The sequence below is a fragment of the Pseudorasbora parva genome, chromosome 1 (genome assembly GCF_024679245.1).
Source record: "Pseudorasbora parva isolate DD20220531a chromosome 1, ASM2467924v1, whole genome shotgun sequence".
Lineage (NCBI taxonomy): Eukaryota > Metazoa > Chordata > Actinopteri > Cypriniformes > Gobionidae > Pseudorasbora > Pseudorasbora parva.
This window is the reverse complement of record NC_090172.1, coordinates 8,090,764-8,115,073: the sequence shown is the minus strand read 5'-3', so window position 1 is coordinate 8,115,073 and position 24,310 is coordinate 8,090,764. Positions and strand designations below refer to the sequence as shown.

General features: G+C 41.7%; 1 protein-coding gene and 1 long non-coding RNA gene across 2 annotated transcripts in view; both read left to right on the top strand.

The window, feature by feature from the left end:
• The window catches only part of LOC137040526 (polyamine-modulated factor 1-binding protein 1), a 319,746-nt gene that overhangs the window by 132,048 nt on the left and 163,388 nt on the right, over window positions 1-24,310 (top strand). The window lies entirely within an intron of this gene.
• LOC137082953 (uncharacterized) lies at window positions 19,238-20,446 on the top strand. The gene is made up of 2 exons (XR_010906432.1): window positions 19,238-19,480; window positions 20,086-20,446. It is a non-coding gene; the product is annotated as an uncharacterized lncRNA (long non-coding RNA).

Sequence of the window (24,310 nt, the reverse complement as noted above, 5' to 3'; positions counted from 1 at the left end):
GTGGAGCGAGCAGAGCGAGTGGGTGGCAGGTTTACAGAATGGAAAACTGATTAGATGACTTTCGCTTGCATTTTTGAAGGTGAATGCCTAAAGAAATGGGCAATGTCTCTAACTTCTGTCAAATTCTGGTGCCAGAGAAAAAGAAAGGTGGAGCTATTTAAGGTTGCGGCTTTGAAAATGCTGTTCATATTCCGTCTTTCTCATTTTCTCTCTCATTTTCTCTCTTACTGTCTCAGCTGTACACACACACACACACACACACACACACACACACACACACACACACACACACACACACACACACACACACACACACACACACACACACACACACACACACACACACACACACACATAGATACGCCCATGCCGAGGGATGAAATAAGCTGCTGTGTGCTGTAAGACAGGTGTCAGCGTGTCCTCTTCGGCAGCCATAAAAGTTAATTAAAGAAGAGGAAGGTTTATTGTGCTCAGGCACAGATGCAGGACCGCTGCTTAATAACAGCCTGCCCTGGATCTGCTGTCAAGACGAGTAGCCCAACTGAATAATACACCTCTGTCTGTCTCTTCAAAAAAAAAAAAAAATCTTATAACGTGAGATATTATTACTTATTAAATAACCTGTGAAAGATATCTGTGAATAAAGTACATTTATGCATGTATTTATTTACCTTAAAGGGAACATAATATGCCCTTTTTTACCCGATGTAAAATAAGTATTTGTTGTTCCTAGAGTGTGTGAAGTTTTAGCTCAAAATACCCCACAGATTGTATTGCCTTCTGGACTGTTCGGCGACGCCGTTAATAACGTCTCGACAGATTTCAGGAGGCGAAAAAACAGTCTGCAGCTTTTCGGCAGTTTCTCCCTCGTCGCTCTAAGGGGAAGGCTGCCCAAAGCGGGCAGCCTCAGCCGTCCACTAGCTCCTCGCACCGGCAGGTGCAGAAGGAGAGCATCGCTTTTCGAGCCCCTCCTCCGGGAGCCTGGCAACAAAGGCGGCGCTCTCAACAACAGCAGCAGCAGCCTTCGAGGCCGAAGGGCGATCTGAGGAACGTCATTCTGGCTAAGAAGGCTGCTGCAAAGAGGTCCTAGCCTTGGCTGGACCTTTAAGAGCAGTCCCCCCCGCGCGGACGCAACCGAGGTTGTTCTCCGCGCGGCGCTCGGGGGAAAACGATGTGGTAATCCTGCCGTCACTGACGCTTCGGGCCACATCGTTTTCCCTGGGGCAGGTGCTGTCCCAGTCGCCTCAAAAAAGACCTGCGACGGAACAGCGCTTGTCCCCACACACCGAATATAGACTCCAGCTGCTCCCTGCCGGGGCTCCGCTTCAGGGGGCTGGGGACGAGATTCAAATAACACCCGAGGTCAGCCTCGAGAGGCTGATTCCCTTAGTAGATTATCTCGGCGCATGGAAATGCCTTCCGAATATATCAAAATGGGTCCTGCGTACTGTAGAGACAGGGTACAGACTGCAGTTTGATCACCCCCCTCCAAAATTCAATGGGGTGACATGGACTGCAGTGGTGCCACAGCGGGTTCGGGTAATGGAACTAGAAGTAAAATCCTTGCTGGCCAAAGAACCCATAGAAAAGGTTCCGATGTCGGAGAGGGATGCCGGGTTCTACAGCCGGTACTTTATAGTTCCAAAAAAGGATGGAGGGCTACGGCCGATTTTAGATCTGAGGTATCTGAACCGGTCTCTGAGGAGATTCAGGTTCAAAATGTTGACTATCTCTGCCATCGTGAGTCAGATCCAGCCCAAGGACTGGTTCGTCACGATAGATTTAAAAGACGCCTATTTCCATATATCCATCCTTCCATGCCACAGGAAGTTTCAGAGGTTCGCTTTCGGGGGCGAAGCATACCAATATCGTGTACTTCCGTTCGGTCTAGCTCTTTCCCCTCGCACGTTCACGAAGTGCATGGATGCAGCTCTGGCTCCATTGAGACTTCAGGGCATCCGTGTGCTGAATTATATCAACGACTGGCTAATCCTGGCGCAGTTGTACGAGATGGCAGTTCAACATCGAGATGTAGTTCTGTCACACATCCAGTGCTTGGGGTTGAGACTCAATTCGAAGAAGAGTGTGTTACAGCAGGGGTAATATGGGACTCGGTTTCGATGCGAGCACATCTATCTCCCGCACGAATCGAGACCACTCTAGCGATAGTCTCAAAAATAAAGCTAGGCCAGAATATCACTGTAAAGCACTTTCAAAGAGTATTAGGGTACCTAGCTGCAGCATCCAATGTGATTCCCTTCGGCCTGTTACACATGAGGGCTTTACAGTGGTGGCTAAAGACCAGGGGGTTCTCCCCCAGGGGGAACCCTTTTCGTATGATCAGAGTTACGCGCAAATGCCTTCGGGATCTAGTCATATGGAAGAAAGTCTGGTTTCTGTCCCAGGGACCAGTGCTGGGAGCATCGTGTTGCTTGAAGACCGTTTCAACAGGTGCATCCCTCACTGGTTGGGGCGCGGTCATGGAAGGCCACTTTGCGAGAGGTCCGTGGGAGGACCGTCATTCCTCCTGGCACATAAACTGTCTGGAGATCATGGCGGTCTACAAAGCTCTGAGGAGTTTTTTCCCGGATCTCCGCGGACACCACGTTCTGGTCCGCTCGGACAATATGGCAGTCGTGGCGTATTTGAACCGCCAGGGGGGGTTGAGGTTGCGCCCTCTGTGCAGACTGGCGCATCTCATCCTCCTCTGGTCACAAGAGAAATTGTTATCACTCAGGGCTATGAACATCCCAGGGATACAAAATCAGGGGGCAGACATACTGTCGAGGCAGGGACTGAGGCCGGGGGAATGGCGGCTCCACCCAGAGATGGTGGAGCAGATATGCGAAAGGTTCGGCCCAGTGGAAGTGGATCTCTTCGCGTCTCGAGAGACGTCCCACTGTCCGCTGTGGTTCTCCCTCACTCATCCAGCCCCATTGGGGCTGGACGCCATGGTACAGACGTGGCCGAGGCTGCGTCTGTATGCATTTCCCCCTATCACTCTGGTCCCCGCGGTCCTGGAGAGAGTTCGGCAGCAGGGAGTCAGTCTTCTTTTGGTGGCTCCTCGTTGGTCGACTCGAGTATGGTTCTCAGACATCATAGCTCTGCTGGTGGAGGGAGGAGGGACCTTCTGTCACAGGCGGGGGGCACAATATTTCACCCCCGGCCAGAAATATGGAGCCTGTGGGTCTGGCCCCTGAGGGGGCCAGGTACCAGGAGGCGGGACTACCAGCAGACGTTATAGAGACCTTACTCAGCTCTAGGGCTCCCTCAACTAGGAGATTGTACAGCCTCAAGTGGAATGTCTTCGTCACTTGGTGTAGAGAACGTGAGGTGGATCCATTTAACTGCCCGGTGGGTGTTTCAGTGCTGGAGTTCCTCCAAGATCGTTTCTCTGCAGGGCTTACCCCGTCTACACTCAAGGTGTACGTGGCTGCCATTGGGGCTTTTCACACTCCTCTGGGTGATGGGCAGTTGGGTAGGCACCAATTGGTTGTACGATTCCTCCGCGGGGCTAGGAGGATGAGGCCTGTAGTTAGGACCAGGGTTCCTTCCTGGGATCTGGCGGTGGTTCTCGAAGGGTTGGCTGAGGCTCCCTTTGAGCCACTCGAAACAGTTGAACCTAAGTTTCTGACCCTTAAGGTAGCTTTCCTTTTGGCTATCACATCTCTGAGGAGAGTGGGGGATCTTCAGGCCTTGGCTATTAAGCCAACTTGCCTGGAGTTTGCCCCCGGGGGAGTAAAAGCTATCCTGCACCCTAGACCGGGCTATGTGCCTAAGGTGCCTTCTAGTGTGGTCAGATCTTTAGTTCTACAGGCTTTCCATCCTCCGCCTCATGTGACGGCGGAAGAAGGGAGACTTGTCAGGGCACTTAGAATATATATTGAGAGGTCAGCACAGTGGAGGAAATCTGAACAACTTTTAGTGTGTTTTGGTCCACCTAAGAAGGGGTTGCCTGCAGCTACTCCCACTATAAGTAACTGGATAGTGCAGGCGATTGCCTCGGCATATCAGGTGCGCGGTCTGCCTTCACCTATAGCCGTAAGGGCACATTCCACCAGGGGCATGGGCTCCTCGGTGGCTCTTCTTTCGGGCGTTCCAATGCAGGATATCTGTGAGGCGGCCGGTTGGGCCACTCAACATACTTTTATTCGATTTTACAGTCTTCACCTCCCTGCGACTCCCGGCGCCAGGGTGCTCCAGTCCTAATTGTGCCTGGGTTCCAGCTTCACATTAGGGCAGGCGTACCCTTGGTGTGGCATAGTGGGTACTCGTTCCCCAATTCATCGTTTCGACGCAGTGCGAAGTTCCCTCGATATAGGGAACGTCTCGGGTTATGTATATAACCCTTGTTCCCTGAGAGGGAACGAGCACTGCGTCTCGTCGCCACACCGCGTATCGCCTGACAGCGTTCTGCTTCATCGCGATAATTGACGCTACTATGCGCCGGACATCCCTTTATAGCTTCCGGTGATGCCGTCACATCTACGTCATGACGTTGCACCAATCAGGATTGGACAAGTTTCATTCATACTTCAGATGCGGTTAGGCTTAGGGAGCATCCCCAATTCGTCGTTTCGACGCAGTGCTCGTTCCCTCTCAGGGAACAAGGGTTATATACATAACCCGAGACGTTTTGGAACAAGATTCTTATGCTGCGTTCACACCGGACGTGAATAACGCAATTTGCACGAGTGATTTACATGTTAAGTCAATGCAGAGACGTGAATAGGCATTCTGCGGCACGATTCGCGTGAATTGCATTATTGCATATATAATGTAAATAATGTAATAATTTCAATAATGTAAAATACATTTTAATAATGTTAAAAATACATTTTAATAATACATTTTAATTATGTAAAATGTGTACCTTGAATGCAATGTAAGTCGCTTTGGATAAAAGCATCTGCCAAATGCATAAATGTAAATGTAAATGACGCGGCTTCGAATTGAGCGTTTTGAACGCGTGATTCACGCATGTTGAAGAAATCTAAACTTTGGCAGATATTCAAGCCTTATTAACCAATGAGGAGCCTGCTTACTGCTGTCACGTGGTGAAGTGGCAGATGGCAAACCCCGAGGCCAGAGTAATTTAAAAATACTACTGTTATTGTGTCACAAAATGTAGTTTTAAGAGTTTTTCAGGCGAGAATGTAGTTGTTTAAAGCTCAAATATGTGGTTTATTTATTGAGATAGCGCCTATTTGAAAATTTGATCTGGAAATTTTCAGAGGTGTGAGACCCAGGCGATCAGCGGCGCTCAGCGCTCATCAACCCTGACAAGAGCAGCCTTAACTCGGCTAGTCCTTCTGACGACTGCCGCTGCCTGGCAGAAGCCCCTCCCATGACGTGAATTTGCGTCTGTTGTGTAGTGAATTTTACACGCGATGAAGCGAATGGATTCAAAATGTTCACACATCCAACTTTGCGTGAATAGCGCAATTTATTTGCATCATTCATGTCCGATGTGAACACAGCATTAGTCCTAAACTATAACTAAGTTGAGCTAACTCAAAAAATTAACCAGGTAATCAGTTACATCAAATTTGTTGAGTTATGATGTTCACTATTTTAAGTAAACAGAACTATCTAGTTTTGAGTTTGTAGTACTCATGTATGTTAATACCTTCTAACTTAAAAGTATTGAGTTAGCTAATTGATAGCAATTAACACAGAGGTCCTGGGAACCCACTGCAGAGTTTAGCTCCAACCCTAATTAAAGACAGGTGAAGCTAATCAAGCTCTTCAGGATCACAGGCTGGTGTGCTGAAGCAGGTTGGAAAAGGCAGTGGGTCCCCAGGAGCAGGGTTGAAGACCTCTGAATTAACATCTAATATTTAGTTAGTATTAACTTTTTTTATTTAGAGTTCTTGCAAATCAAACGAGTTATTTACTTCGCTTTAAATGCTAATAAGTTATCAGAACTCAAAAAAGTTGAATGAATTATTTTAAGTTAAGAACCTTAATATTTTATTTTGTAGGCTACTTGTACATTTTTATTGTTCTTAACTTGGAATATTTAAGTACACCAATGTATACATTTTACTTAAAATTAGCAGGTTATCACAATATAAATGTTTTGCTACCTATAATAAACTAATTCAAAAAATGGCAACTTGCATATTTGCTAACATGTTAACAATAGCATGACATAGCACTTACTGAATGAGTACAGCAAACTTAAAACGTGACTTACCTGCTCTCAAATCAAGCAGCATGCACCGCTTGTCACCATGATGGTAACTTTCTAACTTTCACTACTAAAATCAGAGGGGGATGAATAATACTGAAGCACCCTACCTTGGTTGTAAGCCTAAACTTGATATAAACTGTAAACTTGTCCCTCACATCTGATTGGCTGATTGAAATGTTGTTCTGAACATATTGATCCAGGAACATGTTGTACTTGGTAACCAGCAACCAGCATCCCATGCTGGTCCTATCATGTAAAACTTACCTTATGCTGGTGACCAGCCATGCCAGATTTCTCAGAAGGGTGCAGTGCTGTTAGGGTAGACAGCCCACTTAGTTTTAGGGCTTGCACTTTAACCATTAGCCTGCTAAAAGCCTACCAGCCTACGGTAACCAGTAAGAACCAGTAAATGTTGTGTTTTGGTCATGAGATGTTGGTGTTAAGCTTCTTGACTTTCTGGTCAACCAGTGTTACTGGTTAAAAGCTATTTTGTGTTGCCCCACCAAATGACCAGCACCAAACCAGGACTAATGATCATAAACACACAATCTTATCATAGATGGTATTTTCAACAAGGTGGACTTTTTTTAACATTTTATTTATTTTATTAATGTTTTACTGTAAGTAGGGATGAACCAAATGTTAAGACTGAATACATTTTACTGAAAAATGACGTTCTTGATGACGCACTCAAATAGCGACCAGTGTTAAGTGAGAGGCGTGCATGCTTTATAAGTGCAGCAAACATACCGGCAGTGTGGAATAATTTTATAGTATACGAGAAATACACAAAAATGGCCGTTTGTAGACAGTTTTGCTTAATTTGTCTAGAGGGAGTGCATCTGCAAAAAAAAAAAAAAACGAACAGCATGCAGAGTATGAGAAAGACACGGTGGTGGCAGGAGCAGGGAAAAGAACAGTTGTCCCCCATTGTTTGAAATGATCAACTGTCAAAAAGGCAATATTTAAATATGTAACAATTTAATAATTCCGATCCTAGTTACATATCTGCTCCATGCACACATAACGACATGTCATCGAAAAGAAGAGGAACCAACTTTCATGTGAGAAAGCAGAGAAGCTACATTTTCACAAAGATGAACCTGCCACTTTTCCTGAAGTAGGCATTATGTCTAGCACGATTAATCATTTTTTTGTGGGTTCATTCACTTTTTTGTACTTTTCAATTGTCTTTTTTAGGTGTGAGCACATTACATTCTTTCAGCAGTCAATTATAAGACTAATGTTTTTATTTTATTTTTTACAAATGTATTGATTTATTATTTTTATTTATTGTTAAGTGTTGAATAAATATTTTTAAATTGCAGTTTTATGTTTTTTATTTTCTTTGAAAAGTAAGAAAAAAGAATAAAAAGCACATTGACTATTTAATTTATGCAATGGTAAAAAAAGGCAACATTTTGGAAGCTTGTTTACACAATAAAATTAAAAATTAAAAATAAGTAATTGCAACTTTTTATCTCACAAATTGTTTACAATCTCGCAATTCAAACTTTTTTTCTCAGATTTGTGATATAGAAACGTGCAATTCTGACTCTGACGAGTTTATATCTCACAATTCTGACTTTATCACACAATTCTTACTTTTACTTATTTTCTCAGAATTGTGATATACAACGTCACAATAGCAAGATATAAAGTCAGAATAGTGAGTTATAAAGTCCAATTCTGAGTGAAAAAAGACAGACCTTTTCTCAGAATTGCAATACAGAATTGAAATTATATATATATATATATATATATATATATATATATATATATATATATATATATATATATATATATATATATATATATATACATAATTAACAGTATCAACAACACCCTTTTTCAGTGACCAAATTTAATGGAGTAAAAAAAAAAGTCTTTGCATTGACTTGTACCTGGACTTTAAAGTGGACTCTAACCTCTCTTTATTATTAATATTACTTTTTAATATTATCCTACAGCAAAGGATAATACTTAAAAGCAACAAACTGTCACTGACAGATAACTGGAGAATTCAGTGTAATAACCTCTGATATCAGTGAATGTTAAGAGATCTCACAAAGTCTCTGATTTGTTTAAGAGAAAGCTGAATTGATTGCAGATTTTTTGGTGTTCTGACATGAAAGGAGGTGGGGGTTGATGGGGCGAATAGCCAACTAGATCGGTCTATCAGCGCCTATGCATGAAACGGTGGATGTCATCACATTTTGCTTTATGTCCAGATTTAGTTTTAATTAGCAGGGCTCAGCTGCAGTGTGATGCAGTGGATGTGAGCGAGAGAAACAAAGAAAAGAGAGAGCAAGCAAGCGAGAGAGATGGAGGGAAGGAGGGAGGGAGGGAGGCAGAGGGTAACAGTCCAGCAGTAAAGGATGCATTAAGCAATTAAAGTTAGGGAGCGCAAGAATGAAGTGAAGCGATGATTTCTTTTTCAGTAATTGCCTGGTGATCACAAGGGAGTCAGGCATAGGAAAGAAGGCAGCAATATACTGTGCATCAGCATTTTATATTGACAGTCTTTAATACACACACACACACACACACACACACACACACGCAAATGCAATCCTTTTTTTCTCCCGGTCACACAGAAACAGTCTTTTTTTCTGTGTGCCTCCATATACTCTTATACTAATAAGTCTTATAAATCAACGTATGTGAATGAACACACAAACATACCGTATGCATGCATTTGACATTGTCTAATTATGTATGCATGAATATTTGATAGGAACACATGCATTCTCAGTTTACTGTGAATGGTGGGATTATATGATCAGCGCTCTGACTGGCTCATCTATGATTTATCTGGTGGCCGTGGCGGAGCTCGGTTTGCTTTCCTGCCTGCTTTCAAAGCATTTGTCTCGCCTGTCTGCGCCAGATAAGATAGAGGAAATTCTCCAGTCAGGATGCAACAAGAAGGGAGAGGAAGAATAGGAGAGATGGAGAGAAAGGGGCCAGAGGAGAAGTGTAACCTTTTGTTTGTCACTGGTATGAATAGTGCAGCAGGGCGCAGGGCTGTGATTAATGCTAATGTATGCGGTTGGGTGCGGGCAAGGCCTCCTGGCCACTGATTACCTATAGTGGAAGTGTGGAGGGGGAGAGAGGGAGAGAGGGAGGGTGGCCTGGCTGGCCATCTTATTTCAGTTAATACGTCGCAGCATGCAACACACAAAGCGTTGAAGAGGCAGGAGATAATCAAGAGCCCAGGCCAGCCCATGGGGACATGCCAGATATTGGACTGCACAAGGAGCAAAGGCAAACCAAAGCCAGATGGAACACGATTTATTCCTTTTTTCATTATTATTATTTATCCCCACTGAAGTATTGAGAGAAAGAAGAAGAAAAAAAAGAAAGAATTGTGGGTTAAATAACTAATTTAATTCAATTTTACACTGTAAGAAATGTATAGTTGTTTTTAAAATGAATAGATTTCATAACCAACAGTTTGAGTTTGACAAGGGTCAAATTGTGATGGCTAGACGACGGGTTCAGAGCATCTCCAAAACTGCAGCTCTTGTGGGGTGTTCCCGATCTGCAGTGGTTAGTATCTATCAAAAGTAATCCAAGTAACAGTGGAGAACTGGAGACAGGTTCATTGGCTCTAAGGCTCATCGATGCACATGGGGAGCGAAGGCTGGCCCGTGTGGTCCGATCAAACAAACGAGCTACTGTAGCTCAAATTGCTCAAGAAGTTAATGCTGGTTCTGATAGAAAGGTGTCAGAATACACAATGTGTCACAGTTTTTTGCCCATGGGGCAGCATAGTTGCAGACCAATCCCGGTGCCCATGCTGACCCCTGTCCACCGCTGAAAGCACCAACAGTGGGCCTGTGAGCATCAGAACTGGACCACGGAGAAATGAAAGTATGTGGCCTGTTCTGATGAATCTCATTTTCTTTCACATGAAGTGGATGGCTGGGTGCGTTTGTGTCGCTGACCTGGGGAACACATGGCACCAGGATGCATTATGGGAAGAATGCAGGCCGGCGGAGGCAGTGTGATGCTTTGGGCAATGTTCTGCTGGGGAACCTTGGGTCCTGCCATCCATGTGGATGTTACTTTGACACGTACCACCTACCTAAGCAATGTTGCAGAGCATGGAAACCCTTTCATGGAAACCGTATTCTCTGGTGACTGTGGCTCTTTCAGCAGGATAATGCTCCTGCCACAAAGCAAAAATAGTTTAGGAATGGTTTGAGGAGCACGACAGAGTTTGAGCTGTTGACTTGGCCTCCAAATTCCCCAGATCTCAATTCAATCTAGAATCTGTGGGATGTGCTGAACAAACAAGTCAGTTGCATGGAGGACCCATCCACAACTTACAGGACTTAAAAGATCTGCTGCTAACATCTTAGTGCCAGATACCACCGCTCACCTTCAGGGGTCTAGTGCAGGGCTCTACATAGCGCCCATTTTGAGCGCATTTACGCATGAAATTTACTGCGTGCGACTGTGAAAAAATATTTAGGCACACCAGTGCGAGTGACCCGATCGATTCTCATGAATGGGTGTAATACAATCAGAATAAAAACTACAACTTCCAAAGTGCTTAGAAACTTAGGCTACGTTTCCTACTGCAATCAACTGCTTTTCATGCCTTCAGTCAGCAGAAGAAGTGCAAAAACGTGTGCGACTTCAAACAACGATAGTTTACAAAGTGAAACGGGTCTGAAGAGGCAGCCACGCGCACTTTAGCTACCAGACGCCTCGCACTGATGATTTCCATTTTGTTAAATCAAAATTAACTGGAAATACCACATTTGGATTATCATAAACAAGCTCAGAAATGAACGGATGCTTGGGGCAAAAATGCAATCAAAATATAATGTATTAATCATACATTTAGAAAGCCCTTGAGTTCTTGAGTTTAATCTTTATCACACATGCTGTTTAAAAATTACCAAATGTATAAAATGAGCGAGTAGCCTATATCATGAAGATTTTTTTCCAAACCGTGTTTTTGTCTTTTCCTGAATCACTATGGTAGGCTACACATAAAATAAGTGTTTATATTCCCGTTGCGGATTAGCACCGTACCTGCGCGACTCGCCATAGACACAAACAGAGAGAAGTAGATCCGGCTGCAATGTTCTTCCGCAAGACGCATGCTGTTCTGTTTATGAAGCGCCAGAGCACCGAAAGTCACGGCTTAATTGCTTTTGCTCCGAGTACTGGTATGATTGCATATGTAATACTGATCTTGTACAAAAGTCCAATAGACAAGTTGATATTAAGTAACAATGTTTTAGCCACAACACTGTCTATTTGGTGAAAATCAAAGCAACACCAGTCCAGAACTAATTCGCATCTCCAAGCGATTCGATTCGAAATGAACCTGTATTTTGAACTATTGACTGAATGAATTCCCGCCAGTACGTTTTATTTTCATATGTATACTTTGCATGGACTTTTTATTTAAAATATTAAGCTTTCAAAGGCCCACTGAAGTGCTTTGAAACGCGCCGCATTATTCAATGTGTTGACGTAATTTCCCCTGAAACGGCTTCAGCTGTTAGCAGCTCCTCCCCTTTTTTGAAACAGCCAATAGCGTTTCTTTAATATACAGTTTGACTAGAGCGCTAGAGCAGACCTTTCTCTGTTTGGTAAAGCCAGTTTCCTCTAACACTGTTTACCATCATAATCTCCTCCATATCGCTTTGAAATGCAGCATTCTGTGCAGAATTCAAATGGGTCGATATGTTTGTTGTCTGCGTGGACTCGCGCATATGATCCGTGCTGCGCTCTCGTGTCTGTAGTCTAAATTTAGGCCTGAGCCGTCGGAGTGTGTGCGCGGCTGCGGTGCGTGAAACTAACGTGAAAACAGATTTAATTTGCCTCAAATTAAAGCATATTTACACTGAATGGTTTCCTATCACATATATAGTGTGCTATGTGCCTTTTACCATGTAGAAATTAGTAAATGTGTGTTAACAGCTGACCGATTTCAGCCGCAGCTTCAGCAGTGTAAGGGGGCGGGCTTTAGATTCTAGAGAGCATTTTGATTGGACTGAAGATTTCACGAGAAAGTGAAGTCTGCGATGATGTCACCAAAATCTGAGATTGGTTTTAACGGAAGTGGAAAACTGTACATTTTGAATGCTTGTATCTCCTAAATGCAAATTTCGTCATAGTTTTGGAACATACCAGCTTATTCATATATTTAAGGCTAACACAGTCATACTAAAAGCTAAACAACTTAAATTTTGATTTCAGTGGACCTTTAAAGTTGAATTTGTACATAGGCCTATTTCTAAATTCAAAAACTTACATGTAAAACATTCATACAACATTATTTACACATGTCTAAATCCCACTTCAGATAGAGCTTCTGTGCCACTTCTGCAGTGCAAAAATGGATCGTTCGATGCATATTTCATTTGATTGGAAACAGTCTAATTGTGTCTAATTGTTCTAACTGAATTTATTGTTTAAATTAACATTTTAAAATCAACTTTTCTATTTTAATTTAAGAAATTGACAGATGATGCATACATTTAATAAGATTAGAAAACATTCCTCTTATAATGGTTAAAAAATGGCCCTGGACATTAGTTTAAAGGGACACATATTGTCCTGTAATGGGAAAGTTATAATTGGAATGCGTTTGATGGATTAGAAAGTACTCCTAAATTGTTGACTGTGCTCCTAAAAAAAATTATTAGGAGCACAAGTGCTCCTCAAGAAAAAAGTTAGCGTAGAGCCCTGGTCTAGTGGAGTGCATGCCTCGACGGGTCAGGGCTGTTTTGGCAGCAAAAGGAGGATCAACACAATATTAGGTGGGTGCATATACTTATATGTGTATATGTATATGTGTGTGTATATAAAATTAGTAAACTTTAATGTTACCACTATTTCAGTCAAGAAAGCCAGTAACATCACAGACAAATTAAATCAAGCATAAATCAAGACTTTTTTTCTTTTCAAATTAGAGGCTGCCATTATGCCAGTTACGAGGTCAGGGGACATTTTAAGACTTATATTTATAAAAATATGTGATAAAAAAAAAAAATTCCATCCTGCAAGATATCAGGATTACACCACAGACTCTAATTAAGTGTGACACATAAAAATAAGCAAGATTTAGCTAAATGAATGAACTCATCATGAACTATCACCTGCAATGACAGTCACACACAAACAATAATCCAAATATAAGTCCTCCACTTCTTAAAGGGGAAACACAGGGATATCACTTTTTCTTATAATATTTTTTTTTTTCAAAGTAGTAAATGTTAAAATACTTTGTTGATGTATAGTGGGATGGGAACATGCTGTTTTTTTTTTTACTAGAAAAAAAAAACAAAACAAAAAAAACATATTTTCCCGAAAGCTCACCAAAGGGTGTCAGTAGTCGATTTGATCACAAGTGGGTGATGCTAAATACAGGTGTAAACAGGGTTTAAAACGTTCTGAGCTTGTCCACTTTGTGCCACTTCCAAAGGTAGTTGAAAACGCATTCGACCGGATTGCTTCCGTAGTGTAGTAGTGTAACTCATAGTGTAGCATTGCTTTCGCTCGTGATGAAAAGTGTTAGCCTACTGACCTAATGCGTAAACATCATGGAAAGCGTGCTAGCTAGACAGGATTTAAACTTTGTCAGCTGAAGACCCAATTTAGCTTTAAAACGAAAACCGTACAAAGCACATTGTTCTCTCACCCTCAAAAATACTCACTGACTGTCAGACCAGAAACGGAAGCTTATGCTCTCTGTATGTTTTGTTGTCGTCTTCGGTGTGTTCATATGGAAATTAAGTAAAATTAAGGAAAAAAAACATACATTTCCCTGCCCATCAAAGTAATCAGGACAGAAGTGGTAGTCTCCCTCACCTACTTGTGATCCGATCAGCCAAAATGCATCTTAAAACCAGGTGTAAACAGGGCCTTCTTTAAGAAGACAAATTAGAGCTAGTGGAACTACACAGTCATAAAAATAAGCCACCAACATGTCTAATGAGATTTCAAAGCCAAACTTTGGAGCAAATTGCAACTTGGTCATTTCACAGCCATTAATGTGAACACCACAGCATGTCATTGTCTTCCTGCATTTTAAACAAACAAATGCAGTTTTATTCAATTACACTGAAGGACATGGAGTCTTTACTGCTGATTATCATTTCATGAAACGATGCTCAGAATTAGCATTGCTTAGTCTAATTTGATTTATTACTGCTCTGAGAAATGCCAGACCACTCTGACAGTTTGAGATGCTTGTCGGGGGTCAAACGGAGCCATGAGCTGGATTAACATCTGAAAAGTTCACTTTAGTTGAGTTCAGTAGATTAAATGTACAGTGGTAAGGTTGATCCAGAGCAGAAGACATTTAGATACACTCAAAGAATGAGTTAAGTAAGCAAACCGACACGTCTTGGTGCACAGGAGGCCATTTTGCACTACTTTTCGTTTGGCTCATTTACTGCTAAGCCTAAAGGAGCTTTTCCAGGCGAGTCGGATCTTTTTGAACATTTGCCCTGAACATTGATATAAATATGTCACTTTATGTTTAAAGAATTTATATTTTATGTTTAGGGCTCTGAATCCAGAGCCCTTGGTGCTAATTTTAAGTAACTTAAAATGATTAGCCTACTAAAATTTTGATGACTTATGGGCCATTCACACAGATGTCATTTGCACTGAAAAAATCAAGACACGGGCATTGGAATGGAAAAGAAAGGTCTTAAGGCTCTCTTAAAAAGTTGATCTTTTTATTTTTTTACTTATGTGTGAATGGCCCATAAGTCATCAACATTTTTGTAGGCTAATGATTTTAAGTTACTTAAAAATAGTAATTAGTACTCAACCACTGTCTGTCATTCTTACATACAGCAAGCACCTTTAATAGTTAGTTGATAGTAAGAATTGGACCCTAATCTAAAGTGTGACATTTAATTTTGTAACACAATGAACAGATTAATGCTGATATTAAGTCATTTGAATAAATGCATTTTGTAAATCGATTTTTTTGAATGATTTACCCATTGTATTTATGTATGATTGTTTGTCGGTACTCGTTGATGTCTAGCTGTGTTGCATGTTTCCTTGAGTGTGTTAATAAATCCATGTTTATCGTTCTCCTTCGTCTCCGCGAGCTTATCTACGAGCACAGCGCGTAACAGAAGTACCGACCGAAACAGTTTTTTTTGCGGCGTTTTTCCTTTTATTTTGTTTGTTACCCCCTCTTCCCATGGCCCTACCTGAAGTCCAACTCATCTGCCTGTGAGCGGTCGAAGGCACGCGTTCCAGTGGGCGGTCCTGAGGAAGACTTCGCCGCATTCGTGGAGTGGGTGCTGGTACACAACCATTCGCCACTGACCATCAGCCCCGCTGAGGAGGACAGCCGTACCAGCCTCACTCCACCACTGCCAGAGACCAGCCAACCACCACCAGCGAGTGACACAACGGAGAAGTTGCACGAGCCCACCGCAGACCGTGGGGACCGGCCGCCGCGGATGACGAGCCCGCACCGAGGACAAGGACGGAGGTTGTCATCGCCACGGAGCCCGGACCACCAGCGAAGGTCTGATCCGGTGCGTGAGCCGGCAACGCTGAACATCGCTGAGGGAGTCATTGTGGAGTTCGAGGGCTGGGTTTAAAGCCCCACCCACAACACCTCCGCGGTGGATGAGCTGCAAGATGTCCATGGCAGTCTGGCCACCAGCTTCGCGCAGCACTGAGGAGTCTCCATCTCCGCCTCCAGCCTCGGTGCCCCCTGCTCCGCCTCGGTCCGTCGACTTTTCGGCGCCCCCTTGGCTCCTCCCTCCCTCGGCTCCACCGGGTACCATCGTTCATACAGCTTCTCCCGGCTCCCTCGTCTCTCCGGCTCCGCCTTGGTCAGTCGTCGACCTTCCTTCGCCTGCGGCTTCGTCTGGCTCCACCCTCCCTTCAGCTCCACCTTCGCCCTCAGTCCCTCCGGATCAGCCGCTGCCCTCTGGTCCACCATCTCCACCTCGGGTGCTCGTCACTGCGGGGACACCTCGGTCTCCAGGACCTTCTGCGTCACCGGGCTTCTCGGCTCGTCGGCTCCATCAGAGGCCTCTCCGTTGGTCCTCCCCAAGGCATCTTCATCATCCCCATCATCTCATCCTTGGCTCCTCCCACCATCCACTCCGCCCTGGGGCCTCATCCTGGCTGGTTTCTGGCACACCATCTGGCTCCTGCTCCTGGCTCCCCTCTGGCTCCTCCTTTTCCATGTCTCCCCCTGGACTCTGTGTACCACCCCTGACTGTCTGTTTTGTGTTCCACGCCCTCCTCCTGAGCCCCCACCCACCCTCCTCTGATGTTATGTCATGTTACGGCGCGAGGACGCGCCTTTCCGGGAGGGGGCGTCATGTTACATGTATGCATGTCTTGTGTCTGTTAAGCCTAGTTCAGACTGCACGATTTTCAAACTCGTCGGGTCACTGCTCTATTCACACTGCATGACTATCGGGTATCATTCAGTCACTGCTGTGTTCACACTGCACGATGGTTTGACGACAGAGGAGTTCACACTGCATGACTGAACAAGAGGAAGAATCGCCGACAACTCTCTCTCTCTCCCGTGCGCAAACTACGTTTCCCAAACACACGTGCGATGTGACAAGTAAACAACGCGAGATCACACGTGCGTCAGACCGGAGTTCTCGCGCGTGACTTGGAATTGTTATTAAAAATGATAAACTGCACAAAGTTTGCTTCAAATTGTATGTGCGCTGATTTGTGGAGAAAAAGAAAAAAGATTATGGCGGAAGAAATTGTTGGAGAGACAGAGGGAGCCAGGATTTTGTTCTGCAAAAACAGTTTGAGGTAAATAAATAATTTTGTAATGTGCTGCTGCTGTGGCTGGATGTGCAAATGTTTGCCCTTTGTTTCTGTTTGATAGAATTGTAAATATATCTATTAAAATACTGAAATTATGCTCTATAACTCCTCCCTGAATGTCCTGCTGCCCTGTATCTCACTCTCTCATTGGCTGTCGGTGTAATTTTCAGTCAGAACGCAGTTCACACAGCAGGAGTTTGAATCGCCGACAGGTCCAGATATTTAGCATGCCAAATATCTCACCGGCGTTGGCGACTCGTCAGCGATTCTCTCTGATCGCATCTTTGATTATTCACACTGCGTGATTGTCACTCGCGTGCACGAGCACCGATTTGCCTGTGATCTCGGGCATTTGTCGGCGATTTCACAAAACCTGTCGGCGACTCAAAATCGCGGCAAAAATCGGGCAGTGTGAACTAGGCTTTAGTTTAGCCTGTGTTTCTCCCCTGTTTAGTTAATTAGTCATGTCAATCACCTGTGCCTTGTTTCACCTGCCCCTCGTTATCCTGTGTATTTATTCCCTCAGTTTGCCCTCAGTGTTTGTCGGTATTCGTTGATGTCTAGCTGTGTAGCATGTTTCCTTGAGTGTGTTAATAAATCCATGTTTATCGTTCTCCTTCGTCTCCGTGAGCTTATCTACAAGCACAGCGCGTAACTATATATATATATATATATATATATATATATATATATATATATATATATATATATATATATATTAATATAATTACTTTTTCTTATTGGTAGAAATTATAAACTTACTCCTACACATCAAGTTCAGGGAGATTTTGAATCTGTTGTTGGGCATAAAGCATTGGTTGGAGGATAAATGGGAAACTTTAGTTTGTCCAGGGCTTATTTAAGAGAAAAGGAAGAAAGGCCATATAGTGCCATGTTTTAGCCACAATGTGCCAACAAGGACAGACTTTACACATCATGGACTGTGCATTCCCATCTACAGAGAAACGATAGAGGTCATAGAAGGAAAAAAAAAACATGCTCATGCTGTATGGAAAAGGCCTAAGCTCTCTATGCTATCAGCCACTGGCCTGCCTGACCTTTTCCCTCTAAACAGAGCTCTCAGGGTCACATTAATGCATTCATTAATGCATTTCCATGAACTTATTGCAAACCAATTGCTGAATGGTGTATAGACTGGAGACCAACACAGCCCCAGAGAAAAGGGGAAAGGGAAAAAGAGTGACAGAGATAGATTGTGCTCCCCTCCCCGTTTGTGAGATGGAGCAGTAAAGTGCTGTCTGGCAGACGAGGAGCTCGTTTGGTGGAGTGTGCCACTAGGGAGCGTGAGGCTGGGGCTATGAACTTAATGAAGTTTGACTAAAGTCATCAGCGTCTGAGTATCAGGATCTCAGAGACAGAGAAAGCAGATGCGGAGGGAGGGGGGGTAAGCTGAAATTTCCAAAGGAAGCGGCTCACTTAGAGGTCATTATTGTTCTACAGGAAGTCCCATGTGAATGGAGAGGGGTAACCGAAAGAGTAGTGTTGTGGGGTTGCAACCCACCTGCTTGATCCTCCTTCCCTTTCATGTTTTTTCTTCTTTAGTGGGGAGAAAAGTACGGAGCCCCACACATGACATGCAGGAACATATATACAGTATATATCGTGGCTACGAACTAACAGTTCCCATGACCTATTAATACATCAGCATGTTCTACTATTTTGTTCCCAAATTTTAAAGACCCCCTGCGGTGAAAATCAAGTTTGTAATGTAGTTTATATGACTATGTGGTGTATGCTTTAAGACAAACCATGTGCAAATTCAAAAGTCAGCACCATTGCTGAGTATTTTCTCCTTAAAACTGCAGTGAACCAAGATGTAAACGTGGTTTGAAATCACAAACTAGCTTGTAACCAATCCTGTCAACATGTGGATGGGCTTTAGCATATCATCAACTACACTCACCTAAAGGATTAGGATCACCGGTTCAATATCTCATTAATGCAATTATCTAATCAACCAATCACATGGCAGTTACTTCAATGCATTTAGGGGTGTGGTCCTGGTCAAGACAATCTCCTGAACTCCAAACTGAGGCTGTGTCCCAATTTGGGGGCTGCATCCTCCTAAGGCCGCATTTGAAGGCCGATTGCTCACCGCAGAGCGACGAGGCTGTCCCAATTCGAAGGAGCCTTCTAATGCGGCCTGCCGTCGGTGTTGCCAAGTCCGCGGTTTTCACGCCGAATTGGGATACTTTTATGTTGTTGTTGCGGGTAAAAAAAATATTTCCACGGGTTGATTTTCAACCCTGTAAGTACGATTTCGGCGCTCCACCATCCCCAAACGCACAAATTCAGGGGAGAATTTGGCCGCTCAATGGAGAAAATTGTATTGGGAGTTTTGGGTTAGTTTTGTTGCAGAGACCTGGCAACCCTATCTCCCCGGAACGCGAAGGATAGAACCAGAACGGATTCTTCGCAGCCTAGCCCATCCCACGGCAGAGGAATACAAATATAAATGTAAGTATTGTGTTTTAATTTACTCAAATAACCAACGAAACGTGTTAAAAACCTGGGGTCTTTATTTCTTAACGTGAACTTGACGCCTGCGTTACCACTGCGGCTTTATCCTTAGGTGAACTGATGTAATATTTTGTTTTGTTTTATGGAGCAGTTAGCAGACAGCTTTATTAAAATAAGAGCAGCAAATTAGTATTTATTTACCCGGCCGAAAAACCCGGCCAGTGTGGATTGACACTGATCACTCTGTCTGGGTTTATTCTGCGATAACAACAGGCTGGATGTACATTATCCCTTACTTATACCCCTCCTTATCCAGTTGATAACAATAGTCTATCATAAAAGCTGTGTCTACAAATGTTTTAACCAAATTTGAGTATCTAGAAATATGATTTCTGGAGTATTTTGTATACATGTATAATACATACAAAATGTATAGTTACATCATATATTTAAAATTCCACCCCTGCCTTGCATGTATACAAAAAAAATTGGGACAACTAAAAAAAAATACATGTATGCAAGTTAATAGACACATCTTTTCTGACATGTATTGCTGTTGTGTTTGTTGTTTTTAACAGGAATGTTTATTTTCTCTGCATTAGAATTGCAAGTGTCCTGGGACAGGTGAGGGAGTGAAAAACTTGGCCATGGTTTGTCCTCATGAATGAGGTGTTGGGACAGGCATTCTAACCCCCCTGTCCTCATGGCCTTCACCCCTGAGGACCATGGGCGTCGCTAGGCCCATTTCAGAGGGACTTCAGCTTTTATTTGTAAATAAAAAGTTATTTCTCTGCATTGTTTATTTTTGTAATGCAAATTATTTTTTTTAATGAAACCAATAAATTGTTTACATATTTGTCATGCAAGTTTTGTAAATGAAATCAATTATTCTGTTGGCTACATTTATTTTTGTCATGTCAATTAATTTGTAAATGAAACAATAAATTGTTCTAAAAAAATTATTTACAGTACTTGTTTATTTTTTTTTTTACTTGTTAAGTATTTACCAGATAAGTTACGTTTAAGATGGGAAAAACTAAATAAAATGTTAAATGAACTGTACATAAAAAATAATGGAAGAAAGGGTTTTATGTAGACTTTTATTGAACAGGGTGGAGACCCTGGATGGGCTGCACAATAGAGACCGTGGTATAGCCTCTGTCAGCGGGACATCATCTGGGATCAGCGCATATTTCCACCTGTCCAACAGGTTTGCAGTGCTGACTCAGTCGACTGCTGCCATGTCGCTTAGATGTTTTCAGAAAGAGTGATGAATAAATTAAATGAACTTACATCCTAAAAATCAAACCATAACATATTTTAACATGCATAACTGTTCTATGAGCTGAACTCTGCAGGACAGCGGCCCTCCAGGACCAATGGTTCCTATCCCGGATCTTGAGACATATTTTAGTGTATTTTATTTTTGGATTCTATAATGTTCATATTTTTAAAACAATATCAAAATCTAATATCCATGTATAAAAAGTCAGTTTTTTATTGAACTACAATATTTGCCTCTGAGAAGAAGATTAAACTCAAATACAGAGTAAATATATTTTGTTGCAGCATTTGTAATGTTTAGCAACTGTGACAGCTGCCGTTGAAGAGTAGCAGTAACAAACTGAACTGCCTAACAACAAAACAACTAAAGATGTTCACTTCCGTCCATTTATGTACATAATAAAGAGTATAAACTACATAAACTGGCATGTTGGTTACATATTAGTTGACATTTGAATATTTATTGCATTTTTTATTTATTTATCATTAGATAAGGCTACTGGGGTAAATTGAATCCCTACGTTGCATTTATGTGTAATCTGGCTTTCTTTTAAAAAAAATCTGACGTCGCGGCGCGCAATGAATTCTGGGGTTGGCAAGGCTGCGAAGCATCCATCCGAGTATCCTTCGTTTCACGGGAAAAGAAGGTCGCATTTGCAGGCGTTATTTTGAAGGAGCCTTCGAAGGACGTTTGAATTGGGACGGCCTTCGTCGCGCCGTGGTGACGCAATCCGCTATACCTTCCACTGTAAACAAGTCTCGGTGCGTCCTTTGAAGGCCGCGTCGGCCGCGCACTTCGAAGGACACAGCCTTCAGAGGACGCAGCCCTTGAATTGGGACACAGCTTGAATGTCAGATTGAGGGTTCTAAATTAACTTTTTTGATCACCAGCCAATCAGAGTTTCCACTAGCTAAATTGTTTTTCCAGTGAAAATAGGAGAAATTATGAGTGCCACTGAATGCATTTGATCCTTTTTTTATTTTATTTTAATTGTTGGCATAAAAAACACATATAAAGTACACAGAGGTAAATTAGAGTACTCAAGTAAATTAGAGGGCTCGACATTAAGCCTATTCATGTGTTTGTCCTTTAAAAAAGTAAATCTGTCATTATCTTTTCCGAGTAAAAAATGTGCATGTCCGGATTTTTTTTTAATTTATTTATTTTAATTTATTTATTTTTGTGTGTGTTGTAAATATAATTTATTCTGGAGCAATATTCTCACCAGCGTTCAATCAGCTTTGACATATTTTAAATCTGTATATATATATATATATATATATATATATATATATATATATATATATATATATATATATATATATATATATATATATATATATATATATATATTTTTTTTTTTTTATTTTTTTTATTGAATCTAGAAATTAAATTAGAATAAGGCACTACAGGTCTGTTACCAATCCAATTAATTTTACACAAGAAAAAAAAAACTGCCTTAAATAATGTTATATATTGTTTTAAATGTAATTTAATTTATTTTTATTTATTTATTTTTGTGTGTGTTGTAAATATAATTTATTCTGGAGCAATATTCTCACCAGCGTTCAATCAGCTTTGACATATTTTTTAATCTGTATATATATATATATATATATATATATATATATATATATATATATATATATATATATATATATATATATATATATATATATATATATATAATTTTTTTTTTTTTTTTTTTTAAATTGAATCTAGAAATTAAATTAGAATAAGGCACTACAGGTCTGTTACCAATCCAATTAATTTTACACAAGAAAAAGAAACTGCCTTAAATAATGTTATAGATTGTTTTAAATGTAATTTTACAAATAAAACATGTTGGAAAGATGAAACTAAAGCACAAGTAGGTGGCAGCAGGTGACTGTCTTAATGAGTGAGTCATTGAGTCATTTGAGCGATTCATTCAAACGGATGATTCATTCAAGAATGACAGTCGTTTACGAATAGGTCATTTAATCTTGATCAACCTATTGAATCTGATTCAACCTATTCATTCAAATGCTGAATTGTTCAGTGACGCACTGTTGCTGTGAGATGCGTTTTGGTTCTGCAGCGATCTTTGTTTGGAACTATGTTTGCAACTGAAATCTTAAAAAACAGTCAGCATCTAAAATGTAAGTGACTTAATGTTAATTATTTTTTTATGGAGCTGTCATATGAAATCAGTGTCATTTTCAGTCAGGGTGGTATTTAGGACAACAGCACTCTTGGATCTGTCATGTTGCTTAACTCTAGGCTATCATATGTTTTATAAGTATAACAACTCCTCAATCTGTAATAAATTTAAACTATATATACTATATATACTATTATCCACTATCTATCGCCACTTACACTAAATTAATGTAGAATCATTCTTACATTTTGATGATTCCCTAGTTATTATTTGAGTTTTTTTTTTTATTTTATTATTTATTTATTTTTATCAGGATACGGTCAGGCAAGTAAAATTCTCTTTCACTTGCCCCTTCAAAAATCCACTTGTCCTGGACAAGGTTTTGCTGCAAACTGTGCGCAGCCAATGGGCGTATGAAACGTCATTGCGTAGCATTAGAGCACCATGTTCATGAGAAATGTAGGAAGTGCTGCCAGGGGGATAAATGACAGAGAACAGAGCCTTATGAATCATGTTGTATGTAAAGCCTCATGCATCACCGGCCAAACTGGCTAGTAAGTTTCTATGGACACCTCCCAAAATGAATTTTAACCTGCATTTGGCGGGTTGGCGGTATTAAAGGAATAGTTCACTTTAAAATTAAATTTTGATATGTTTTAGCTCACCTCATGGGCATCCAAGATGTAGGAGTATTTGTTTCCCCAGTAGTTTCAATTTTGATCATTTTAGGTCAAACCTTTCTTGTCTGTGCCTCACATAATGCAGGTCTATGGTCACCACCTCAAAGAGCATACACAGAGTGTCCAAATTAAACAATCCCCCATCGTAAGTACACACTGATGGCCTAAGACACGAAACGAGCGCTTTGTGTGAGAAAACGAACAGTATTTATATTGTTTTTACCTCTTGTACACCACTATGTCCGACTGATCCAAGGGCGCGCGTGCGTGTTTCCTGTTGTGACATTCGCGCGTTCTGGCTTTAGTCTGCGCAAGCGCGGAAAGCGCTGGAAGTGGTATCACATTCTTGATCACTGTATTCTGGTTCAATTAAATATGGTTGTGAAAACAATTCAACGTTGTCTGTTAATATATTGAAATCTTCTTCCATTGCGATGTCCTTTACATCTAAATGTTTAGATCTTCATAGTGAAAGGTAACACTTTCCAAATTTCTGTGTAAACAATGAGAGACGTACACGCGTGAGAGATCCACTTCCGGCGCTTTTTTTGACTAAAGCCAGAACGCGCAAATGTCACAACAGGAAACGCACGCGCGCCCTCGGATCAGTCGGACGTAGTGTACAAGAGGTAAAAACGATATAAATACTGTTCGTTTTCTCACACAAAGCGCTCGTTTCGTGTCTTAGGCCATCAGTGTGTACTTACGATGGGGGATTG